Raw genomic sequence first — 14,123 nt, 5'->3', positions numbered from 1 at the left:
AATGTGGCGTTCCCTCTTCACGGCTGCGTTGGGGAGTCTCATATTGACGCACAGCCTGATTGCGCCTGGTTGTTTGGGTTTGGGCGCCACGACCAGTGGAGATACCCATGGGGTCGGACCTGACACCTTTTCTATGACCCCGAGATCTTCTAGCCTTTTGAGTTCAGCCTCCACCTGAGGTTGAATGGTACCCGCCGGTGCCTGAGAGCGACCAGGCGCACGGAGGTGTCTATGTGTAGACAAAATTTCTTTCCTTTTAGCGCTGGGAATTCTTGCAACATATTGTCCGCATGCGACTTATGTACTTGATTGTAGGGGTGGGCGGCCAGCTACGCTCCGTGCACGAAGTGTGCGTAGTGCCGCCTACTCCGCATTTTGCGGAGCTGGCGGAGCCAGGCGGCACTACGCACGCTCCGCAGACGGAGCGTAGCTGGCCGCCACCCGCCTCCCTCCCGCCCTCCCTAAATACTTTAAAATAAAGGAATGCAATAATTTTAAAAGCACTTACCTTGCCGCCGCTGGCCGCCGCGTTCCCCGGGGCTCGTTATCTTCCGTCTTCCGTCTTTTTCAGTAATGCGCATGCGCGGGCGGCCGCACATGCGCGAGAAAATGCGCGTGCGCGGCCGCCCGTGCATGCGCATTACTGAAAAAGACGGAAGACGGAAGATAACGAGCCCCGGGGAACGCGGCGGCCAGCGGCGGCAAGGTAAGTGCTTTTAAAATTATTGCATTCCTTTATTTTAAAGTATTTAGGGAGGGCGGGAGGGAGGCGGGTGGCGGGGCTGGCGGCCAGTGGTTTTGCGGAGTGGGGCTACGCGGAGTGCGGAGGTGGGCGTAGTTTCTCGCCCACTTCGCGTAGCTCCACGAAGCCCCACTCCGCCAACTCCGCCCAGGGCTACTTGATTGGCAAAGAACACGAGTCCTAAGTCCTCTGCTGTGTGACAGCTTAGAAGGGTCGCTTTCTTTCCTTCGGTGATGTGGAAGCGAGCTTCCGTCGAATATTCGCCGTTCACGATGGTGGTGCTGATTACTCCGCGCAGTGGCAGCGGGTCCGTGCCTCCGTAGGTGTAGATGCGTGCGCTTGAGGGTGCAAGCGCAGGCTTGGGTGACATTAGTTCATATTGTTCCGAGTCCATGACGTTTACAGACGCCCCTTTGTCTATGAGTGCTCGTATCTCGATGCCTTCAACGGAGACGGTGCACATGGGCGGTGGTCTCCTTTTCGTGGATACCCTGCTGACGTACAAGATGACGTATACTTCATCGTCATCGTCATCCTCATACCGTGGTCTTCTTTCCTGAGCTTGGTTATCAGGGGGCGGACGTTCTGATTCTAAAGACAATTACCGGACTTGCTGCGTCAGTTGCCTGGGTCCATATCCTGCGCGGGGTTTTGGTGCATTCGTCCTGTACCTCCCGCCTTGGCACACTGCTGCAAAGTGGTTCAGTCGACCACACTTTAGGCATGTTTTCCCTTTTGCACTGCATGTCGCTGTCGCTGGGTGGTCTTCCCCACAGTAGGCCCACTGCGTGCCCCGGAAGGGCATCTGTCGCGGGCGATTGGACTGGGGCCTCCTTTGTGTCGCGTCTACTCTTTCTTCTTAGATCGGCGCCATTTTGGACACTGCGGGAAGCGCCATCGGTGAGCGTAGGGCAACCTCCATCTCTTCGGCTCGCGCATCCAACAGCTCATGCGAGCGGGCGAGAATCAGTATTTCATCGAGCGATATTCTAGGCTGCCGAAGGATGAGCTTTCTTAGCAACTTTGAGCGACACCCCACGATGATCTGGTCTCTGATCTCTTCTCTCGGATTGAGAAACGGGCAGCTGCTGGCCAGCCGGCATAGCCTTGCATAGTACATGTCGACCGATTCCGACTCAGTTTGCCACGCCCTCTTGAACTTAAACTTCTCGAAGTCATTATTTAGTTGGGGGTCGAAATGGGTGTTGAGCACGTCGACCGCCGCATCATAGTCATCCTCTTGTCGGTGTTAGGGAGCGTTTCGAAGAGGTCATATATTTCTGGGCCTCCGTATAGGTTGAGGAGTGACCTCTTGACAGTCCCGTCTGTTTCGCGGGTGCCCTTGAAGTATAGGTTGAGCCTTCCGAGCCACGCTTTCCACCTCGGCGCCGCCGTCGCGGGGTCAGCCGACTCGCTGAACGGGGGAAGGGGCGCAATGCCTGTGTGAGCATGGCCGGATACCTGGGGGCCTCGTGCCACAGCTTGGTTCTGGGCGGTTCCTGCTGGGCCGGCGGTGGCGGCGCAGTCGATGCACCCGTGTTCTGGCCAGCACCTGGTTGGCCTGAACCTGTTGCAGGGTCTGTCATTGTGGTTTCCTCCACGAGTCTTGTTGCGGCCTTTTGGGGAGTTCTGTCGACTGTGTGTTGCTACCCTCTTCGCGACGCCTCCCAAGGCCGCTCCGGCCGCTCTTCCACTCTACGTCCCTGCGGGTGTGTTGGTTACCACCGTTGATTGCCAGATGGGGTGGGGCATAGGTGCATAGTGTGTCTCTGCTTTTTGCCTTCGATATGCAGTTTCGGTGTTCACAGGAGCTGTCCTTACTTGATGCCCCCTTTATTGCTCCTTGCATTGACCAATGCTTGATTGCCGGTGTGGGCGGCTGGGGCCGAGGAGTGGTGTCTCACGCTGGCTGGGGAGAGACGGGGGGGCCGCTGGCAGGACAGATGGAGAGCCGACGTGCAGCATCGCTCTGATTCACCCCTCCCTTTTGAGGCTGCGTGTGTGTGTGTGCCTCGCACGCCTGTGGGGATGGGGGGGGCCGTGCACCACGAGGGGAGCACGCGGGGCCAAGGCCCCTGCAGGCTGCAGGTTGTCGGCACGGGCGGGGCTGCTGGGGAGTCACTCACCCGTGTGATGCGCTTGGCGAGTCCCGCCAGCCGAAGGCGCTCCCAGGAGGGAGGCGCGTGGACGGGCCTCGAGCAGTGGCGCGAGCGGCACAGACAACCAGGCAAGTCAAGTCAAGTCAAGTCAAGACATTTATATAGCGCGCTACATACCCATAGGGTCTCAAGGCGCTAGGGGGAGGGTGGGGAATTACTTGTCGAATATCCAAGTTTTAAGTTGCTTTCTGAATGCCAGGTGGTTCTGAGTAAGGCGAAGGTGAGTGGGAAGTGAGTTCCATGTTTTAGCTGCCAGGTAGGAGAAGGATCTACCTCCCATGGTGGTTTTGTTGATGCGAGGTACAGTGGCAAGGGCTAGGTTGGAGGATCGCAGCTGACGGGAGGGGGTGTAGAAGGACAATCGTGTGTTGAGGCATTCGGGCCCAAGTTCGTAAAGTGCTTTGTGTGTGTGGGTTAGGAGGCGGAAAGTAATCCTCTTATTTACGGGGAGCCAGTGGAGGTTTTTCAGGTGATCAGAGATGTGTTCTTTATGTGGGATGTCTAGTATAAGCCTGGCTGAAGCGTTCTGGATGCGTTGGAGTTTTTTCTGGAGTTTTGCGGTGGTACCGGCGTATAGAGTGTTTCCGTAGTCCAGGCGGCTCGTGACCAGTGCATGGGTGACCGTTTTTCTAGTTTCGGTGGGGATCCAGCGAAATGTTTTTTTGAGCATGCGAAGGATGTTGAAGCAGGATGATGAAACGGCGTTGACTTGTCTGGTCATCGAGAGTGAGGAGTCCAGGATGACGCCCAGGTTCCATGCGTGGTCTGTCGGGATGGGTGCTTTTCCAAGGGCTTCTGGCCACCAGGAGTCATCCCAGGCGGAGGGGGAGGTGCCTAAGATGAGGACTTCTGTTTTGTCTGAGTTCAGTTTCAGACGGCTATGCTTCATCCACTCGGCTACTTCTTTCATTCCTTCGTGTAAGTTGGTTTTGGCGGTGGTAGGGTCTTTGGTGAGTGATAGGATCAGTTGAGTGTCATCCGCTTAGGAGATGATGTTGAGATTGTGTTGGCGAGCGATGGCCGCAAGGGGGCTCATGTATACGTTGAAGAGGGTGGGGCTGAGTGACGATCCTTGTGGCACGCCGCAGATGACTTCAGAGGCCTCTGACTTGAATGGTGGGAGGCGGACTCTCTGTGTTCTTCCGGTGAGGAACGAGGTGATCCATTCGAGTGCTTTTCCTTGGATTCCTACGTCTCTGAGGCGCTGTAGAAGGGTGCTATGACAGACTGTGTCGAAGGCAGCGGAGAGGTCGAGGAGGATGAGGGCGACTGTGTCTCCATTGTCCAGTAGAGTTCGAATGTCGTCTGTTGCTGCGATGAGGGCCGTTTCAGTGCTGTGTTTGGCTCGGAAGCCAGACTGTGAGGAGTCGAGGGATTTGTTGGCTTCAAGGAAGGCGGAGAGCTGGTTGTTGACAGCTTTCTCAATGACTTTGGCCGGGAATGGAAGAAGCGAGATGGGGCGGTAGTTTTTGAGTTCGGTGGGGTCAGCTGTGGGTTTTTTCAGGAGGGCGCTGAGTTCTGCGTGTTTCCAGCTTTCCGGGAAGGTGGCGGAGTTGAGGGAGCAGTTGATGACATCTCGGAGGTGTGGTGCTATGATGGAGTCTGCTTTGTTGAAGATGTGGTAAGGGCATGGGTCAGTTGGGGATCCTGAGTGGATGGAGTTCATCAGGCGGATGGTGTCCTCAGTGGAGATAGGGTTCCAGTCGTTAAGGATGTTCAAGGGGGGTGAAGGTCCTGCAGAAGGTTGGGTGGGTTGGTCTTCGGGTCGGTTGTCGAAGACTTCTGGACAGAGCGGGTGGGCTCCGCGGCGTCCCTCTTCCGGCGCTGGCAGCGCGCCGATGTGCAGGTGCAGATGGGCCTTTGCTCCAGGCAGGAGGCAAGGCGGGCACGCGTGAGGTCTGTGCCGGCCTCGTCGCCAATGTGGAGTGCGGGGACTGGGCCTCGCACGTGGTCAGCACGGAGCAAACAAACACACAGGTACACTGATTTAGGTGGTGCCGGAAAGACCCTGAGTGGTCTTCCGCTTCTTTATTTTATACCCCGGAGCGAGCCCGCCCCGGGGGTGTAGGGATGCATGTACAGAGATCGTTACAATGTATAGAGAGGCCCGGATGGCTCTCTACATTCGCACATGTGAACGAAGGCGAACTGCTTGATGACTGCACAGCTCACCACGGTGCCGTCGAGTATAAGCACACATGAATCCCCGACCCAATTTTCACAAATCTGGTCCCGCACGCCCAAGCTTACCTCAGATGCTGGAATTAATGCAGTGGCACGGCCTTCAAGTGGCCACCCAGTGATGACAGCAGAAAGGCTCAACTCAACAAAATCTATATTATATATAAGGCTCCCAGGTTTATGGTACTTATTTTTGTCAACATTCTGTCTGTATTTATCCATATTTATTTTTGGGCCATCTTATTAGTGTTATCCATATGTATTTTGTGTTTTGTGAAAAGATAAAAAAATAACTCGTATATTTCCACATTTATTTAAAAGATAAACATGCACTCATACTTTAATGCCTGTCAAGGTTTATCACATTACACATCCACAAATAATAAAAAAATAAACCCACATTTAAAAATGTTGATAATAGCACAAACACATATTGAGTTATGCAGTAATTTAAGCAAATCTCATACAGCTTTGTAACTCCCCATGCTGCCGATATGTACAGCTATTGGCCATGCTGCCAATATGTACAGCTACTGGCTTGAAAATCATTAATCTCAGCATGGAGAGTCATTCAAAAGATGCCAAACTATCTGTATTCTTCCGCTTTTAATAATAAATACAGAGAAGAAACACAATGTTGTCTGTTTGTATTTATCTGTAAAAATCCGTAAAAACAGGGACCCTAATAAAAAAGAAAAAAATATTATATACATATATATATCCATACTAATATAATAAAGAGAGAGCCCAAACCTTTTAGGAACCACAGCACCAATCACAACACCCAATACAGCGTTGGAAAGGGCAGTTGCAGCAGAAGGACATAGGCTATGCAGACGCCTGCCATATACATTTAAAAGGTAAAAGAACTGTGCCACCAAAGTAGTCCCTTGTGGGCGTGTCTGCGTTGTGCTATGGGCATGTGCTGGGGGCGTGACAAAAGCTGTGGGCGTGTGGTACGTTCCGCCCTTCATGCCATGTCTCATATCGCATGCTAATCCCACCCTGCTCCCTTTAAATACCCCTGCACACCATAATCATAACCCACCCTTACTCCTTAAAATACCCCAACACCCTTAAACACTAACCCATCTTAACCCTATAAATATACCTTGTACCCCAAAACTCAAACCTATCCCTGAACCCTATAAATACCCCTGTACCTCAAAACCCAAACCTACCCCTGAACCCTAAAAATACCCCTGTACCCCAAAACCCAAACCTTGCCCTGAACCCTAAAAATACCACTGTACCCCAAAACCCAAACCTACCCATGAACCCTTAAAATACCCCTGTACCCCAAAACGCAAACCTACCCCTGAACCCTAAAAATACCCCTATACCCCAAAACCCAAACCTAGCCCTGAACCCTAAAAATACCCCTGTACCCCAAAACCCATACCTATCCCTAAACCCTAAAACTACCCCTGTACCCCATAACCCCAAACTATATCAGAACCCTTAAAATACCCAAACACCCCAAAACATAGACCTCAGTACCCCAAAACATATACCCCTATACCCATACTTACCTTATCCAAACATTAAAAAAAACCATGCTTATACCATTCATGCATTTACAACGAATTTCGTTGTAAATGTATGCGTGGTAAAAGCATATAAAATGTACTGCCATGCGTTATAATGGTATTGCGGAGTCATGGTACTTGTGTAATTAAAGTATGCGAAGTGATGGTATGCGGAAAGAAAGTTGCGGAATATTGGGTGTTTACCCTCCCCCGGTAAGTACATTGGTGGCACGGTGGCCCACATCTCCAGCAACATACTCATATTTTTTCACCACCCATTTGAAAAATGCACAGGTCTCTCTCATTGATGGCCAGCACCGACATACACTTTTAGACAACCTCCCGCCACAAGTTCTAGAATTGCGAACTTTAGAGCTGGGGAGCTACGTTCGAATCTCGGCATCAGCTCAACATTCTGTGATTCCAGGCAAATCGCTTTGTCTCCCCGTGCCAACCACAAATGAATGTGTTCTTCTGTAATGTAAATTGTGCTCATGCCATGTTGTCGAGTTCGCGCTATATAATATTGCAAGGATAAATAAAGTAGGGAAACTCGAGTTCACACACTACTGAACGCACACTCTTAAGTGCATCAGCAGTGCGCTGTGAATCGGAGCGTTTCACAGGCCTGTCACAGATAATAAATGCTATCAAAACGAAATCCTACAAAACAATATACTACTGGCCGGCAGCTATTCATACCCGGACAACGTCGGGACGGGCTGCTAGTATAATATATATATATATATATATATATATATATATATATATATATATATATATATATATACATACACACCAAATAAACAGTTCTGCGGTGGGGCGCGCTTTACAGCTGGTGCATTCGGCAAGGTAGGACCAACCTTGCAAAAATATTCACTAGCAAGGAAAAATTATCGCAGCACTCTCCTAGGGCCGGACTGCGTACCAGGCATTTTGGTGTGCTGCCGAGCTGGGAGCTGATTTCGTTGATGGGGACCTGCCTGTGCTGAAAAACATTCATTTTGCTTTGTTTATTTCGCAGCACATGCAGGTCCCCATCAACAAAATCAGCCCCCACCGCAGTGAAATTAGCCCCCAGTTCGGTAGCCAGTCCAGCCCTGCACTATCCTTGGGATTTCAATTGTTTATTCACTCGTACACTACTTTACGTGCCGGCGGACATTTTTTGTGATAATAATTCTGTACTTGGCTAAGTGCCATTGTCCATTCTGTGCAAACATGCCATTTTGCTCGTGTGTAGTACACTAAATTACCGGACTAAGTGTCCAATGACTTCGTGTTCTCTTAAACTATGTTAAGCTTCATATTTGTCGTCAATATACTACTAAATCATGACTCAGTACCAATTCACTCTCCAAGTGCCAACTGATTACACGAATTTCTTGTACTCGTCATCAACTGTTTTGACATTGGATTCGGCTATTCACAACATTCGATATTTAATATTTCATAGAACCAACTCCACTGTAATGCTTCAAATGCTCTGGAAAAAGGAAAACATATATTCAGTTGATGCACAAGATTAGAGATTAATGTACATCTCTCCGTCCCCATTTAAACCCAGTTGGATTGTTTTAAATCTTATAATAAGTTTGTATTCTGAGCATCTCAATTTTAATGTCATGTTACCTCCCCTCTCATTTGGTGGCACTGTCATTAGGCCTGAATATGTCATATCCATCTATGTTTTCCCCTCGTGCGTTTGCATATGTTTCGCAATTGCATTGGTCAAATCCTTGTTCTGAGTCGCTCTAATATGCTCCAGAATGCGCTTTTTCAGTGGGCATATAGAGCTTTCTATGTATCTTTTCCCACAGAATCATTCTATTAGATAGACCACATATGTGGATTCACATGTGATCGCTTCATTAATGTTGAATGTTTGGCTCGGGATCCATGATAGTTTTCAAGTTCTTCCCTATTTTTCACGGCTTGCATGTATAACATTTTCCAAATCCTTTCTATAAGTTCTGCAGCCAGGTCTCCAGTTTTTAAGGACAAAATGGCTATTCACCAATGTGTCCAACAGTGATGGTGCTTTTCTATAACCTTATAGCCCGCCGTAGGGGGCTCTACCGCTATTAAAGGTCTGCTGCAGCGTTCGGCTCTGGCCTTTAACAAGGCAGCAGGACTTTAATAGCCAGTATAGCCCTGCTACAAAGAGCTATAAGGCTATTAGAAACTTTTGCCACTGAGGGAAGAATGTTCTAACAAATTAAACAAAGGTTTCAGGGAGCGCAAGGGGATTGAAATCCCCTCCTGCTCCCTGAAGCCTTTGTTCACAGCCACAAAGAAACATTTGAATGTTGGAGCTCCGGGCTTATACCAGCCTTTATAAACACGAAGCTTCTCGTTTGTTTTTAATGGAGCTTCCAACGTTCCAATGTTCTAAAAAAGAATATTTGTGGACGATCACCCAGCTTGGCTCCAATGTCCGGAACATTTTTTCAGGACGTTACAGTATTTGTTTAGTATTTTTTGTATTTTGAAACTTTCTTTGCTGTATGTTAAGATCATACGGACCATATCATCTTGCTGTTCTTCATTGTTTCTTTTTTGTTGTTTTTTGTTAATCAGGGTTTGTGCCCTGATTACATCTCTTGCTTTTGCTTCCCCATGTTGAATGTCACTAAACTTGTTTCCTCGTATAAGGAATCTACGCTTTGTCTCTTTGAATTTTGTTTTCATTTCTTTTTCCTCTGAGCAATTTCTTTTCATCCTAATTAACTCACCATATGGTATGGCTCCCACATGGTAAAAAACTTATGATCGCCCCATCACCAAGATTAAGATTAAGAGCGGAGCTATGCATAACTATTTAAAAGAACTGAATTGTACTTATACAAGCAACTAACGGCGAGCTAGAAAAGTTTTACAACCAGTTTTCAACGTTAAAAGAGTGTGTAGATAACTCAACGTTATCTAATCAACACCAGACAACACAAATAACCACCCAATTCACCACAGACACTACCACCACAGGGTTCACAACACTTAGAGACCCTGTAGAACCTCAACCTACAATGATACCAGGAGACACAATGTTAGCAGGAGACACATTGGTCGGAAGTGATACAGAGACAAGAGATAATTCTATACCATATGCCAATTCCGCCCCAATGCCAGTACAGCGGGAAGACTCAGCGCCTTTACCTCAGGATATGACCTCTCCAACTCGCAGGCCAGTAAACGGGAACCTTCAGCCAGGAATAAAGGAGTTGGAAGCTAACACCCCTCTCATACTCAACTCAACAACATTACAAATGACATCTATGACCTTACGAAAATGATATCCTACTAGAGGAGGATCAAGATCTCAGGACATAGGGAGCGCATCCCACTCCACAATTAGAGGAGGCACAAACACTCGAGCCAATGACAAGAATAGGATCACTGAAGACATCGAAATTCTAAAGAAACAGGACTCAAACAAAACCCGAAATAGGCAGATGCGTACTCCTAAGACATCACCTCAGACTCAGAGAGAAATCAAAGCTCTCCAAACACAAGTGAGAAATATGTCACTGGACATTTTAAACGCACTAGAAACTATGGAAAAAAATGTACTAGAAATCACAATAAGTACCCACTCCAAAATCGAACACGTCCAAACATTAATGCATAATATTCAAGAAAAGAGTAGAGAGACAACCATGACATTATTAAACAGATAAAACCAACCAGACAGAAATCCTAAATACTTATTGTTAGACCTGTCAGCCCTTTGGGTGGTCCCTCCTATTTATTTATTTTTTTTCTCCTTTTTGCCTCCTAATTTTCTTTCATTTTTGTGTCCACTATATTTTAATTGGTGTTGTACTTAGAGCTCTGGGTGCTTCATTATTATTTTTTTACACCATAGAATAGGGGTACAGGTGTTCTTTTATAATGGAGGTGATAGTGAGGAATTCAACTACAAAACTGCCAACTGCCAACTGCCAAAGACTTTTACCTCAGAGACTGGCCCATAGACTAGTGAGAGGAATCTAGAACCTTTATGGCCGATTCCAGTGAACTGGACCTAGGGTATATAAGGCCAGTACCTGGGCGGCCATTTTGTCACCTAAGAGCCAGTCGGAGTGCAGGCTGTGGCGCTAGGGGGTTAGGACACTCAGAGGGTTGACTTCTTACTTTAAGGGTTGCTTCCTTACTGCTATCACCGTCCCTCTAACCATAGACCTGACCCTACTTATTTATACTCGGATGTACCTGGACATAGGGTCCTCACGAGTTAATAGGAACTTATCCCTGACACTGGGGTGGGCCTGTGAGATCCCTGGGAAGGGGTTGAGCAGAGTGAGAGTTCTGCCCGTTATCCGGTGGAGGAAAAGCTGAGCAAACAACTATAAGGAGCTACGAAAGGCAGGGATAGGACTGAGGGAACTTTTCACCCATCTGCATCCTAAAACCAACCTGCTCCTGTACCCCTCCTGCCACCCCTCACCTGGGCTGTGAAGTGCTGCTGGGAAGTCGTCTTCTTCCCCGGAGACAAGTCGGTGGCTAGCGTGATCACTGTAGTGGGAGCTGCTTGGACCGCGGCTGTGATTCTGGTGGTGTCCCAGGGGGTCGAGCAGGCTCGCTACTGAAGGGTGGAAGGGGGCGCTCCGGGGGCTGCTGCTGCTTTGAGGTGGAAACGGAGTCAGCGGTGAGGTGAAGAGGTAGAGTCCCATATATGCGCAGGCCCCGTGGAGGGGGATACACTACGCACAGGGGGCGGAGTAACGTCGAGGAGTTAGCTGCGGGCCGGTCCGGAGGAGGACCTGCCGACTGCCTGAGGAGAAAGGCGGCGCCGCGCTGAAGTCACTGATCACCCGCGCAGGCCCAGAAGCGTGGAGCTGCCGTGAATCGACTGAGGCACCTTGGTGAGGAGCTGAGGTGAGGCGGAGTCAGCGGTGCAGTCAGCGAGTGCGTCCTCCCTTCCCTGCAGGCTCTGATGCGGAGCGGTACAAAAAGGGGTGGTAATGGACGGAGCATCTGAACCAATCAAACACTCACACCCAGTCAAAAGATCTGGCTTTAATCCATCACCTTTCTTTAGCCCACTCTGCCACCCCAGTTCAGACATGGCTTTGTGCAAATCAGTCTGACCCTGTGCCTCATGGGAACAGTCCAGCCCGAACTGCCAAGCCATGCCTTCCCTGGACCGGAAACAAGCTTCCGAGGACCGGTTTCTGGCATTCCAGCCGTCTTCAGCCCGGCTTGCTTGAATCCAGTGGCAAAGTGAGCAAGGGACTCACGTCTGAGCATACCATGCCACACTTATGGCAGCCAAAAGCGGTACAAAAGGGGTCGGTAATGGACGGAGCATCTGAACCAATCAAACACTCACACCCAGTCAAAAGATCTGGGTTTAATCCATCACCGTTCTTTAGCCCACTCTGCCACTCCAGTTCAGACATGGCTATATGCAAATCAGTCTGACCCTGTGCCTCATGGGAACAGTCCAGCCTGAACTGCCAAGCCATGCCTTCCCTGGACCGGAAACAAGATTCCAAAGAACGGTTTCTGGCATTCCAGCCGTCTTCAGCCCGGCTTGCTTGAATCCAGTGGCAAAGTGAGCAAGGGACTCACGTCTGAGCATACCCTGCCACACTTATGGCGGCCAAAAGCAGTACAAAAGGGGGTGGTAATGGACGGAGCATCTGAACCAATCAAACACTCACACCCAGTCCGCCATAAGTGTGGCAGGGTATGCTCAGACGTGAGTCCCTTGCTCACTTTGCTTAGGGCCGTTTCTAGGTGTTTTGCCGCCCTAGGCGATAATTGAAAAATGCCGCCCCCTCCCTTTTACTACCATCATTCTCTCCACCTGTCATCCAGGATAGAATAATGAATGCATTAGATATAAAAGAACTTGTATTGAACATTAAACAATAAAACACATCAAACATTAAATAACTGGGGGGGCGCTAGAGGGCGCCGGACAAGATGGCCGCACTTGCGTGAGGCTCTGTCAGGACCACTTAAAATACATCCATTTATCCTAAAATCTCTGTAGCCTGAACCCTGCAATCGAGCTGTGAGAGCCCCGCTGACATCGGGGGCCTGCTGCGTAACTTTTGTCCGGATTCCGAGGCCGTCCGGACCGCACTTTGGAACGGAGAGCTCCGTGACGGGAGATTGCTGCCTGCACTGCCCGCACCTCGTGGGACTACCGCTGCTGGCCAACTTGGGCGCCCGCTAGAACCTGCGGCTTCCACCCTGCGGAGAGGAGGACGGAGCCCAGCGGCATCGGGGCGGAGACGACGAAACCCTGTGAAATATCCCCAGTGAGACGCCGGAGATTGGAACGGCCCGGACCCGGCCCCGCCGGAGCTGGTGAGTGGGGCGGGGCGTTAAGCAAGCCCGGGGCTGCGGAGGTGGCGCTGGGCCTGCCGAGGCCGCGCCGCGTGAGCCGACTCTGGTGGGGGCAGGGAGAGGGGCTCGGCGGGGAGGCAAGGCGGGAAGACGGAGACATTAATTGCAGCCCCTATGCCCCAGCCGATGACGGCGCGCTACTCTGCACTGCTGCCACTGGTGGAAGTGATGATTGCCTAAACATCTGCGGCAGCCCGACAAATTGTTAATCCACACCGCGGACTTGGGGCTGTCAAAATCCGAGTGGAATGCGGGGACCCGGAGCTGGAGGGGTCTGCTTGCTGAGGGGGCCTTGCTGAACACGGCCTTACCGACTGGCATGCCCCGAGCATCGGGGGGGGGGGAACGTAAAGACCGTCTGGGATCGCTTTGGGGTGCTGCCTCCTGACCGGCGCGGGGGCCTTGGCGGCGCTGCAGACAGGTGCACAGGAGAGCGCTGAGACTGCGAGGGACGCCAGGCTACTGCATAGGACCCACTGGGCTGGCATAGACGGACGAGTCAGGACTGCTGAACTGTATATTTGGCTGTGCTGCGTGAGCTGCCGCCATGGGCCGAGCGGAGAGGAACCAGCCGAAGCTTAACTTCGAGGCAAAAAAGACTGCACTTATGAACTCCCAGACCCCGGATGTCACTGATCGGGAGGGGGCTGTGGGGGGCGCCCCGAACCTAGAAGCCACGTTGGTGGCTATGCAGAAGACCCTACAATCCATCGAGGGCACCATGGAATCGGTCAATCACCGACTCGACCACATGGCGACGCAGTTTGACCGCCAAAACGAGCGAATGGGGGAAGTGGAGCAGAGGGTGTCTGCCACGGAGGACGGGTTGGCCACCGTATCGTCTAAAGTATTCAACATGGAAAGGGTGCTGGCCGTCATACAGGCGAAGAACGAGGAGTTAGAAGGGAGGTCCAGAAGGAACAACGTAAGGGTCACAGGCCTGCCGGAATCCACGAACGTGGGACGCATGGAGGACTATATGGAGAGGATGATTATTGACATATTTGGTTCCGAACAACTCTCTAAGGTCTTCATAGTTGAGCGCGCTCATCGCTCGCTGGCCAAACGGCCACCGCCTGGGGCGCCGCCGCGGCCGATAGTAGCCAGAATCCTGAACTACAGGGACAGGGACACAATTCTTCGGCTCGCAAG

Source organism: Lissotriton vulgaris, chromosome 5, assembly GCF_964263255.1.
Source record: "Lissotriton vulgaris chromosome 5, aLisVul1.2, whole genome shotgun sequence".
NCBI lineage: Eukaryota > Metazoa > Chordata > Amphibia > Caudata > Salamandridae > Lissotriton > Lissotriton vulgaris.
The sequence above is the reverse complement of the archived record's forward strand: the minus strand, read 5'-3'. Positions refer to the sequence as shown.